Source organism: Procambarus clarkii, chromosome 22 (genome assembly GCF_040958095.1).
Source record: "Procambarus clarkii isolate CNS0578487 chromosome 22, FALCON_Pclarkii_2.0, whole genome shotgun sequence".
In the NCBI taxonomy this organism is placed as follows: Eukaryota; Metazoa; Arthropoda; class Malacostraca; order Decapoda; family Cambaridae; genus Procambarus; species Procambarus clarkii.
The window spans coordinates 35,566,481-35,579,706 of record NC_091171.1 but is presented as its reverse complement, the minus strand read 5'-3'; the positions used below and the strand labels follow the sequence as shown (position 1 = coordinate 35,579,706).

General features: G+C 43.5%; 1 pseudogene; it reads right to left on the bottom strand.

The window, feature by feature from the left end:
• Window positions 1–12,477: 12,477 nt before the first annotated feature.
• Window positions 12,478–12,596, bottom strand: LOC123761617 (5S ribosomal RNA; annotated as a pseudogene).
• Window positions 12,597–13,226: the final 630 nt, after the last annotated feature.

Genomic DNA, 13,226 nt, shown 5'->3' with positions numbered 1-13,226 from the left:
CGTTCTCCACCACCCACCCACCACCCGCCACGTTCTCCACCACCCACCCACCACCCGCCACGTTCTCCACCACCCACCCACCACCCGCCACGTTCTCCACCACCCACCCACCACCCACCACATTCTCCACCACCCACCCACCACGTTCGCCACCACCCGCCACGTTCTCCACCACCCACCCACCACCCGCCACGTTCTCCACCACCCACCCACCACCCGCCACGTTCTCCACCACCCACCCACCACCCGCCACATTCTCCACCACCCACCCACCACGTTCGCCACCACCCACCCACCACCCGCCACATTCTCCACCACCCACCCACCACGTTCTCCACCACCCACCCACCACCCGCCACATTCTCCACCACCCACCCACCACATTCTCCACCACCCACCCACCACGTTCGCCACCACCCACCCACCACGTTCGCCACCACCCACCACGTTCGCCACCACCCACCACATTCTCCACCACCCGCCACGTTCGCCACCACCCACCCACCACGTTCGCCACCACCCACCCACCACCCGCCACGTTCTCCACCACCCACCCACCACATTCTCCACCGCCCACCACGTTCGCCACCACCCACCACCCACCCACCACCCGCCACGTTCGCCACCACCCACCCACCACCCACCACATTCTCCACCACCCACCCACCACGTTCGCCACCACCCACCCACCACCCGCCACATTCTCCACCACCCACCCACCACGTTCGCCACCACCCACCCACCACCCACCACATTCTCCACCACCCACCCACCACGTTCGCCACCACCCACCCACCACCCGCCACATTCTCCACCACCCACCCACCACGTTCGCCACCACCCACCCACCACCCACCACATTCTCCACCACCCACCCACCACGTTCGCCACCACCCACCCACCACCCACCACATTCTCCACCACCCACCCACCACGTTCGCCACCACCCACCCACCACCCGCCACATTCTCCACCACCCACCCGCCACGTTCTCCACCACCCACCACGTTCGCCACCACCCACCACGTTCGCCACCACCCACCACGTTCGCCACCACCCACCACGTTCGCCACCACCCACCGTGCACTTTCCGACCATCTTTCTCAGCCGCTCTGACCCTGTAACACCCACCTAATACCCACTAACTACCTCGCAACACCTTCATCTGCCATTTAACGATTGCATTCATTCCCTCACAAATGTCCACTTTCCATTACACTACCCACACCACACACGACTTGCAACCCACACCCGCAGTAATCCCACACCCACACCTCAGTAGTCCCACACCCACACCTCAGTAGTCCCACACCCACACCTCAGTAGTCCCACACCTCTGTAGTCCCACACCCACACCTCTGTAGTCCAACACCCACACCACAGTAGCCCCTCACCCACACTACAGTAGTCCCACACCCACATTACAGTAGTCCCACACCCACACCTCTGTAGTCCCTCACCCACACTACACTAGTCCCACACCCACACTACACTAGTCCCACACCCACACTACAGTAGTCCCACACCCACACTACAGTAGTCCCACACCCACACTACAGTAGTCCCACACCCACACCACACTAGTCCCACACCCACACAACAGTAGTCCCACACCCACACTACAGTAGCCCCTCACCTAAGCTACAGTAGTCCCTCACCCACACCACAAATCCTTGCACTGTATCCATGTTTTCCTTCCAGTAGATAACTGACATATGAGACTAAGGAACAAGCAGCATAGAGTGAAGACTAACACTAATAAACAACAACTTTCCCGTGAACCTGTGATACCTCCGTAGCTAAAACAATTATGTATTAGCGAAAACACCTCCATTAATGAATAATTAATAATTGTAAATACATAGCTATTGAAATGGAAGAATCTCTGTAATTAGCTGACATTATAATTACCAGGTGTGCGTGATTGATGTAATTGTTAATGTAATAATCTTCGTTGAGGTCTGATAAAGAACTTTTGTGCCCTCTGTTATCTTTTTTTTTTGCGCTACCGCTCACAGGATGGGTCTTGGGTGCTCAATAAGCTCGTCGCCTCCGGGGGCAGCGCTCTAACAGTGTAAGAAGTCGTGCAGCCTCGGAGAACATCAACACGTATAGTGATTGATGGAATTCAGTCAGAAGACACACGTAGGTGTTTAGTCAGGTCGCTTGATAATGGTCCCGGACGGTCCAACACGTCCTAACTTGCTTTATTTTCAGGTGTGTGGGGTTGGGTGTCCTGTGTGTGTGTGGGGTTGGGTGTCCTGTGTGTGTGGGGGGTTGGGTGTCATATGTGTGTGTGAGGTTGGGTGTCCTGTGTGTGTGGGGGTTGGGTGTCCTGTGTGTGTGTGGGGTTGGGTGTCATATGTGTGTGTGAGGTTGGGTGTCAGGCTGCATGGATTGGGTGTCAGTTGCGTGGATTGGGTGTCAGCTGTCTGTGTTTGGGGTCCAAGTCGCTATATAACCTTAACAGCTTGAAATAGATCATATATCATGATACATTTATCATCATAATTCATGTCGATATATGATGTCGACTAAGCAATCAAAGTCCGTTATTCTCTTGAAGAGACATGTCTGAGAAGCCGGAGAGGGAAGCAAAACAAGGCTGATCGTGTCCATCCGGCCGCAGGAGCGTGGCTCACCAGCTGTGAAAGCAATCGCGATATGATCTCTCGCGTGCGTGCGGGAGTTGTGAAGGAAAACACTGCAATTTGCCCAAGACGTGAAATATCATATGCAACTTGTTGGTGAAATCACAAATCCAGTTGTGATTAATTGTTTAACTGTCTAGTTGGGATTAATTGTTTAACTGTCTAGTTGGGATTAATTGTTTAACTGTCTAGTTGGGATTAGTTGTTTAATTAAATGGCTAGTTGTGTCCCACTGCCTTGTGTATGAAAACGTCAGAAGAGAAGCGTAATTTAAGACTTTTGTTTAATACGTCATAAGACTGGCACTGTCAAGGCAGCTCACTCTCTTGTTTTACCAGAACGTACAAAATACAACGTCCTAAACCAGAAAACGCGTTGGAACCCAAACAACCCACCTAACCTAACCTTACGATGCACAGAAAATGTGGGTGTTTGTGAGCTGTTACGTTTTAATAGTACTTTGTATGTTGTACGTTGGAAACAATATGTAGAAAATTATATTAAATGTAAATAAAACCGCCATGATTTATACTGAAAGATGTACAGGTTTCGTATGGGGTTAGATGAATGCCTTGATGAATCGTGTCCCCGGTGCGCAGGGTGTGACGAGTCGTAATCTTTTATTATCCTCATCACGTACTTTGAACTGCCTCACTTGCCTAGCCCTGGTGACGGATGAAGAGGAGGAGGTAAGGGGGTGAGAGGTGGGAGCACGGGAGAGGGAATGAGGGGGAGGGGGGGGGAGGGGGTGAGGGAGAGAAGAGAGTGAGAGAGACAGACAGAGACACAGAGAGAGGGGGGGGGGAGGGAGGCAGGGAAGGAAGGAAGGAAGGAACTCCTTGACTGATATCTTAAACACCCAGCACTTTATATTAATATATCGATCGACGCATAACTTATTTGTACGACGCATAACTTATTCCTAAGACCGAAATTTATTTGTATGTGTTAGAGATGAAGTTCTCTGATGACATTCCAGGGGCTCGACGGGTTTGGAGAGTAATACATGTTTAGGACGGGCTTGGCGCCTGATTTATTCAATTAAAATATGCAACCCTGAGTGTGCTTACCTGTCAGTACTTACCTACCACTGTCCGCAGGGGAAGTGAGGTCTAGCTCTTCAGGCCCCGCTTACAAACCTTGTTGTACCTGATGTGTTATTTAACTATTCAAATGTTCGAATTCTTTGCCGAATCAAGCTTAACGGTGTGGATGGAGGTGGCTTCCACAACTTTATCTTTCAGTGCATTCCACGTGTTGACCACCCGTAAAGGTTATGAGTATTTCCTTACTGCTTCTCTGCTTCTTCCTCTGCTTCGACTGATTTTTGTTTCCAGCTTCCACTTATGTCTTCTTGTCCTAATTTCTCTCAATTTAAAAAGGCTGCCATTGTCTACCTGGTCTATTCTCCTCAGTATCTTGTTTGTTTTGGTAATGTCTTCTCTGCTTCTTCTGCCCTCTGTGGCTGTGAGATCTAGTTTCATTAGCCTATCCTCATAGCTCAACTCTCTTAGCCCCGGTAACCAGTCTTGATGCAAATATCTGTAATTTTTCCGTTTTGATGTTATGCTTCACAAGGTACAGACTCCAAGCCGGTGCTGCATATTCCAATAAAGGTCTAATTAATGCTGTGAAGATTGTCTTCAAGAAGTCTTGATTTTAGTTTTAAAACGATATTCCAATGTTTGGCAATGTCCAATATGCTGCCGATGTTATCTTTCTCTTTTTCTGATTATCGAAGCTGCTTTCCAATTGTGGTGTGGATATCTCTTGGTCTACTTTCTTCCCACTTCTATCTTCATTACCAAACACATGTTGGAACTGAATTCCAACAATACTCTGTAACCACCCCTGGAGTTTGTCGTGGTCCTCGTGTAACTTCCTGCACTCCACCTCTCTTTTTACATTCCTCATCAGCTTTGCGTCATCTGTAAATATTGGCCTATACGAGCTAACTCCCTAGGATAGGTCGTTCACATAAATTAGGAACGGCAGTGGTCTTAGGACTGAGTCTTGCAAGAACCCCCACACATATTAATCCAGCTCGAAATCTCTGACCATGACTTTTGGTTTACTGTCCTTTAAGCAAGCCGCCGTATCCCAGTTCAGTGATTTCCCAGAAACGTCAGCCTCCTTCTCTGACTTGTACACAAGTCTTCCGTGAGAAACAGTCAAAAAGCTTTTTTAACGATCAATGAAAATATTATATCTACCCAGCCATCTTCTTCCTGTCATATTTTAGTAATCTTGTCATAGAACTAAATCTAGTTTGTCAGGGGAATTTTTTTTCTTTTCTAAACCCGTGTTGCTTTTTCGTTACAGTTGGCACTGTTCAGTTGCTCCATTACTTTCTTATTACTTTCTCCAGCACTTTACACTGAATACCTGTCAGTGACACTGGTCTGTAATTAAGTGCCTTCTGTCTGTACCTCGTTATAAATATTAGGATTACGTTCACCTTTTCCTGAATTCTGGGAAATTTCCTGTCACTAGTATGTTATTGAACATTTTAGATAACGGAAGTACTTCAGCAGTCTCAGCAGCCATGGTGAAGTAAAGTCTGGTCCTTGATCCCATTTTGTCACATATAGATCCTCCTAGTGCATTTTTATCTCCTTTACGGTGACTACAATGTCATCCATTGTTTCTTCCAGCTTTTCATCTTGCAACCATGGTATCCATGTTGGTTCTACGGAAAGACCGGAAATATTTTGCTAGGCTCATCGCATACCACCATATTGTTTTCTATGAGTATTCCCCTTCATGTTTCCTCGATCTATTTACATGGTCTCTCCCTTTTGTTTTTCTCCAGGTGTGTGTGTGTGTGTGTGTGTGTGTGTGTGTGTGTGTGTGTGTGTGTGTGTGTGTGTGTATTCACCTAGTTGTGCTTGCGGGGGTTGAGCTTTGGCTTATAGGTCCCGCAAAGAGAGCGTGTGTGTGTGTTAGTGTGTGTGTGAGCTAGCAAAATACTGAACTGGATTTCTTGAGTTGGATTGTGTCATGAGTTAGGGAACAAATTACTGTGTAAGATAAGGAAGGTTTGATTGTTTCAAGTGTTGGCTTGACATTATATATATATATATATATATATATATATATATATATATATATATATATATATATATATATATATATATATATATGTCGTACCTAGTAGCCAGAATGCACTTCTCAGCCTACTATGCAAGGCCCGATTTGCCTAATAAGCCAAGTTTTCCTGAATTAATATATTTTCTCTATTTTTTTTCTTATGAAATGATAAAGCTATCTATTTCATTATGTATGAGGTAATTTTTTTTTATTGGAGTTAAAATTAACGTAGATATATGACCAAACCTAACCAACCCAACCCAACCTAACCTAACCTAACCTACCTTTATAGGTTAGGTTCGGTTAGGTAGCCGAAAAAGTTAGGTTAGGTTAGGTTAGGTAGGTTAGGTAGTCGAAAAAATATTAATTCATGAAAACTTGGCTTATTAGGCAAATCGGGCCTTGCATAGTAGGCTCAGAAGTGCGTTCTGGCTACTAGGTACGACATATATATATATATATATATATATATATGTCGTACCTAGTAGCCAGAACTCACTTCTCAGCCTACTATTCAAGGCCCGATTTGCCTAATAAGCCAAGTTTTCCTGAATTAATATATTTACTCTAATTTTTTTCTTATGAAATGATAAAGCTACCCTTTTCTCTATGTATGAGGTCAATTTTTTTTTATTGGAGTTAAAATTAACGTAGATATATGACCGAACCTAACCAACCCTACCTAACCTAACCTATATTTATAGGTAAGGTTAGTTTAGGTAGCCAAAAAAAAGCTAGGTTAGGTTAGGTTAGGTAGGTTAGGTAGACGAAAAAACATTAATTCATGAAAACTTGGCTTATTAGGCAAATCGGGCCTTGAATAGTATGCTGAGAAGTGCGTTCTGGCTATTAGGTACGACATATATATATATATATATATATATATATATATATATATATATATATATATATATATATATATATATATATATATATAAACTCAGTATAATTAGAGCAGTATAATTAGTGGTCAGTATAATAAGAGGAATATAACTTGAACAGTATAATTTTATATATATAAATATATATATATATATATATATATATATATATATATATATATATATATATATATATATATATATATATATATATATATATATATATCTATATATATATATATAATATATATATATATAATATATATATAATATATATTAATGAGTTTGTGTAGATTCAAATAGAAGCTGCTTCGCATAGGCCAACAGGTCTTATACAGTCTCCTTTTTTCTTATCTTCGAATTGGATAACTCAGTATAATTAGTGGTCAGTATAATTAGAGCAGTATAATTAGTGGTCAGTATAATAAGAGGAATATAACTTGAACAGTATAATTAGTGGTCAGTAAAATTAGAACAGTATTATTAGTGGTCAGTATAATTATAGCAGTATAATTAGTGGTCAGTAAAATTAGAACAGTATAATAAGTGACCAGTATAATTAGAGCAGTATAATTAGAGCAGTATAATTAGTGGTCAGTATAATTAGAGTCAGTCGCAGGCAGAGTGCCCCAGGGCACTATCCTGTCTTCTCTGTTATAAATCATAAATACGACTCGTGCACATTATTGAACATCATAAGTAAGACATTTACCGATGACACAAAACCACTCCAAACTGCCACGGGGGTGAATTAGTCCAAAGTTTGGCAGATACTATTTAATGCACACACGAGCGAAAGAATGATTAGTTTTGATCATTCTAATCAGAGAATGATTAATTTTCAACTGAATATGAACTTGGATTGGACAGCAGAGAGTGACGGCCTCGCTTTGATTAATTGATGAAGATTAATCCACCCAAGAGGTAGCACGGGCATGAATAGCCCGTAAGGCTTCGCTTTTTTCATGGTCGGTGTTTATGGTCCCCGATGGTCGAAGTGGTTGGGCACTGTTCCTCCTCTCTGCCTTCATATCCCAAGCTCCTTGTCCTCGTATCCCTCCCAAGTGCTATACAATTATACCGCCTTAGAGTGCTTCATTACGGGCTCACCATAGCCCGTGCTACATGGACACTTCGTCCTGAGTAGCTAAATCTTTAACAACAACAACAACAGAGTGCTTTAATTCATCATAACTACCTTATCTCTCCCTACCCATTGGGACACCTCGTTCGCATCACCCTTTGTCCTGTTCTCCTTCAGTAAACAGCCGTGTGTGTGTGTGTCTCTGATCGGGGGGTTCAGAACGGCCAGCGGTCCTTAGCTGGTGTCTCTGGCCTCTAAGGCGATTAAGCATCTTATTCCGTATGCATCTGTGTCTCCGCGCACGTGTCCCAACATCTGTATATGAGTGTAAGTCAGCCCAGGTGTACACGGCATGCTAAATGGTTCACACACTCGACCCCGACGGTAACCTCTCGCATTCACCTGGAATGAAAACCTGTTTCCTCTCCGCACATCATTAAGGCTATAGCAGAGTTGACATCCCCCCCCCCTAGAATGACGCTCTCCTCCGCCTCCTCAAGTAGTCTGTATGATGCCTCGAGCACATGAGAATGATTGCGAGGGAGAATGAGTGAGAGTGAGAGGTAGGGGTGATTGAGAGTGAGAGGTAGGGGTGAGTGAGAGGTAGGGTGATTGAGAGTGAGAGGTAGGGGTGAGTGAGAGGTAGGGTGATTGAGAGTGAGAGGTAGGGTGACTGAGAGTGAGAGGTAGGGGTGATTGAGAATGAGAAAGGGTGAATGAGATTAAGGAAGGGTAAATGAGTGAGGAAGGGTGTACGAGAGCGAGGAAAGGTGAGCGAGACCGAAGAAGAATGAGTGTGAGAAAGGGTGAATAAGCGCCGGTAATTATCGCTGGTATCAGTGTAATTATCGCTGGCATCAGTGCAATTATCGCTAGTATCAGTGCAATTATCGCTGATATCAGTGTAATTATCGTTGGTATCAGTGCAATTATCGCTGGTATCAGTGCAACTATCGCTGGTATCAGTGCAATTATCGCTGATATCAGTGCAATTATCGCTAGTATCAGTGTAATTATCGCTGGTATCAGTGTAATTATCGCTGGTATCAGTGTAATTTTTAGCGGGTTGTTAGGATTAGAATTTCTTTATTGAAATGCACCAGAGAGTTTCTATTGATATTCCGAATGCAGTCATGACCTAGACGACAGGACGCGTGGACTAGGATGTCCTCATTAGCTCACCCAACAAGGCTCAGATCACCAGGGGATTAGACGGCAAACTAAACCTCGTGTGGTTTGGGGTTTAGCACTCTTTGCAGCTTTGTGGATCTCACTTAAACATCAAATTATATATCGATCCTTTAAGGAAATCAATATTTCAGTGATTGGCAGTGACTGGTACGATATATATGGGTTATCGAGAGAAATGAGGCAGTGACTGGTACGATATATATGGGTTATCGAGAGAAATGAGGCAGTGACTGGTACGATATATATGGGTTATCGAGAGAAAGAAGGCAGTGACTGGTACGATATATATGGGTTATCGAGAGAAACGAGGCAGTGACTGGTACGATATATATGGGTTATCGAGAGAAAGGAGGCAGTGACTGGTACGATATATTTGGGCTATCGAGAGAAAGGAGGCAGTGACTGGTACGATATATTTGGGTTATCGAGAGAAATGAGGCAGTGACTGGTACGATATATATGGGTTATCGAGAGAAATGAGGCAGTGACTGGTACGATATATATGGGTTATCGAGAGAAATGAGGCAGTGACTGGTACGATATATTTGGGCTATCGAGAGAAAGGAGGCAGTGACTGGTACGATATATATGGGTTATCGAGAGAAATGAGGCAGTGACTGGTACGATATATATGGGTTATCGAGAGAAATGAGGCAGTGACTGGTACTATATATATGGGTTATCGAGAGAAATGAGGCAGTGACTGGTACGATATATATGGGTTATCGAGAGAAAGGAGGCAGTGACTGGTACGATATATTTGGGTTATCGAGAGAAAAGAGGCAGTGACTGGTACGATATATTTGGGTTGAGAAAACCAGCTGGAGCCGTCAGGAGGATTTGAATCTATGCACTGGATACAATCAAGCCTTTGGAGGTAAAATTCCTAGAGTGCAAGCCAGAGTGCATGGGAGCAATATGTGAAACCCTAGATTGGCTACAGTGTAAGCCTCAGGAACCCTATAGGATTGAGTGGCATCCCAGGTTGCATTGCTTTTGACCATGTTGTGGTATAGTGGTCCAAGGCGTTGGTTAGGGAGTTCCCAGAGCACAAGTTCGAATCCTTCTCAAGCCCCCTAATGATTTTCTCATTGATGTATCACATTAATTTGATTTTTGTTGTGCATATTAGGGTTATAGAGAGGCAGTGACTGGTACGATGTATTGAGGTTATAGAGAGGCAGTGACTGGTACGATGTATTGAGGTTATAGAGAAGCAGTGACTGGTACGATGTATTGAGGTTATAGAGAGGCAGTGACTGGTACGATGTATTGAGGTTATAGAGAAGCAGTGACTGGTACGATGTATTGAGGTTATAGAGAGGCAGTAATTGATTCGTAATATTGAGATTATCGAGAGGCAATAACTGCTACGATCCATTGTAACAGGTACTGATTAAAAAAAATGACGAGAAGACTGGAAATGATTGGCTAAAATAGTGAACAGATAAACAAATTAGAAAGAACGGGCTAAAGGAAAAAAAGAGGAAAGGAAAAAGAGCGGAAGAGAGTGAGGAAGAGAGGTGGGAAGAGTTAGTTTTTTGTTTTCTACCACAAACGTGGTCACACATTTACAATGCTAACCGGCATATATATTTTCTTCTGTCCTCCATGGACAAAGAAAGAGATCTGTTACACATATAGTTCAGTGATTTATTGAACACTCAACCACAGAAGATGATTGTAGTTCTTTTAAAATGCTATCTTGAGGTTATCTTGAGATGATTTCGGGGCTTTTAGTGTCCCCGCGGCCCGGTCCTCGACCAGGTCTCCACCCCCAGGAAGCAGCCCGTGACAGCAGACTAACTCCCAGGTACCTATTTACTGCTTGGTAACAGGGGCATTCAGGGTGAAAGAAACTTTGCCCATTTGTTTCTGCCTCGTACGGGAATCGAACGCGCGCCACAGAATTATGAGTCCTGCGCGCTATCCACCAGGCTACGAGGCCCCTACGAGGCTACGAGGTCCACCAGGCTAATCTAACCTACATACATAAATATACAGATTTACGTCTGCCATACATAAACAGAGTTCGAGGGTTTTTTTTTACACGATGTTATTAATGTGCGTTAATAAAGGTGAAATGCAATTCTGACCAGCTTCCACATATCCTGTATACACATACATACATATATAAACACATATACATACATTTGTGTGTCTCCTACTTTTACAGGGTAAGATAGCTGCTATAAAAACTAGTGTGTTATTAAGCACTTAACCACTGAAGGTGATAAAGGAGCTTCTACAACCTCAAGTTAGAGTTACATCACAAACATTGTATAACTGATGCATTACATAGTCAATCTTGGGTACAAGTATAATATATCAAGTGCTCCAGTATTCATATAGTATTTACAGAGTTCAGCATACCTCAGCCCAGGAGGGCGAAAGTCAGTCAATATGGGACATTCTACAATATAATGTTCAAGGGAGTGTATGTTTTCTCTTTGACAAAGTTGACACATGGTATATTCTACACTTTGACAAAGTTTGACACATGGTGTATTCCGACATTTGGGATTTGAGAGAGCTGCCAGATACGTCTATATCCCAGGTGTATTCTGTTCACAATAACATCACATTGCCGAGTTCTTGCTCTGTTAGTTCCATATATGAATGTCTCCTCACGATATTTATCAAAATGTTTAATGCTACAACTTTCAGGTCTTTGTGAATTTGTAAGATTTTCGTTAGATATTTGTTTAAGCATTCTCTGGTCTACTACAGGCGGTCTTTACAAGCATGTCATCAGTGTCATGATTTGAGATGTCAACATGTGATGGTATCCAATGGAATTTAATTTCAAATCTGTTTTCCTTAGCAGTTAAAACATTGATTTGAATATCAGTGACTATTTTCTGGGTATTACTACTATGTGCGTTCATTGCCAGGAGTGCACTCTGAGAGTCACAGTATATAAGTCTACTGCCCTTGTCCCATAAAAAATCAGTGGCAAGGTATATATGCCTGCAAGTTCGGTTTGAGTTGTTTTCAAATTTGGAGAGTTAACGATAGGGAAAGTCGAATGATAGAAAATGCGATGACGAGTAAACTAAGATAGGCTGAAGGGGTATAGTGATGTCACCATCCATTTAGTAATTATAGACAAAGATTTATAATTGTCTCTGTCCACCTGGTGTTATCTACGAGTGAAGAATAACCTGTTGTGACTGCCAGATCTTCAGAGAGTGCCCTTCGCTCAATTTTTCAAACACTATGATTTAAGGAATGAATCCAAGATCTTGGGGAATCACATTTTTAGATAATTTAAAATAACTTAAGAGATTATTCCTTTATTATTATTATTTTTTTTTGAGATATAAACAAGAGTTGTTACATTCTTGTACAGCCACTAGTACGCGTAGCGTTTCGGGCAGGTCCCTGGAATACGATCCCCGCCGCGAAGAATCGTTGTTACATCCAAGTACACATTTTACTGTTGAGTTAAACAGAGGCTACAGTTAAGGATTTGCGCCCAGTAAATCCTCCCCGGCCAGGATACGAACCCATGACAAAGCGCTCGCGGAACGCCAGGCGAGTGTCTTACCACTACACCACGGAGACTAAAAAACCTTATTGCCAACAGCATTTGGTGTTCCCAGGCTGTCACCCATCCAAGTACTAACCAAACCCAACGTTGCTTAACTTCCCTGATCGGACGAGAAACGGTGTTCTCAACGTGGTATGGCTGGAAAATATTATATATGTTCCTCATGATTCAATAATTTGGATGGACAATTATTTAACGTCGACTAAATGTTGACTCTTCTTCTATCAGAGACATTTATTAAATAAAAAACATAAGTGATGTTACAATATTAGTGTTATCGAAAGGCATTGACTGATACGATATGTTGGGGTTATCGAGAGGCAGTGACAGGTACGATATATTTTTTTGTTATCGAGAGACGACAGGCAGTTACTGGTAAGAGTTATCAGGATTATCGGTCCTGCCTCTTTAGAGCTATCATGTCGGTGGCTTCCTTCGCCCGCCGTGTTCTACCCTCGGCCGCCGTGTTCTACCCTCGGCCGCCGTGTTCTACCCTCGGCCGTCGTGTTCTACTCTCGCCCGCCGTTAGCAGTCCTCACGTTGTGAAAATATTTGTATTGCCTTTTCTCTACCTCTACCTTACTCCCATTCTACCTCTACCTTACTCCCACTCTTCCCTTACCCTACTCCCACTCTTCCCCTACCTTACTCCCACTCTTCCCTTACCCTAATCCCACTCTTCCCCTACCTTACTCCCACTCTTCCCTTACCCTAATCCCACTCTTCCCTTACCTTACTCCCACTCTTCCCTTACCCTAATCCCACTCTTCCCTTAC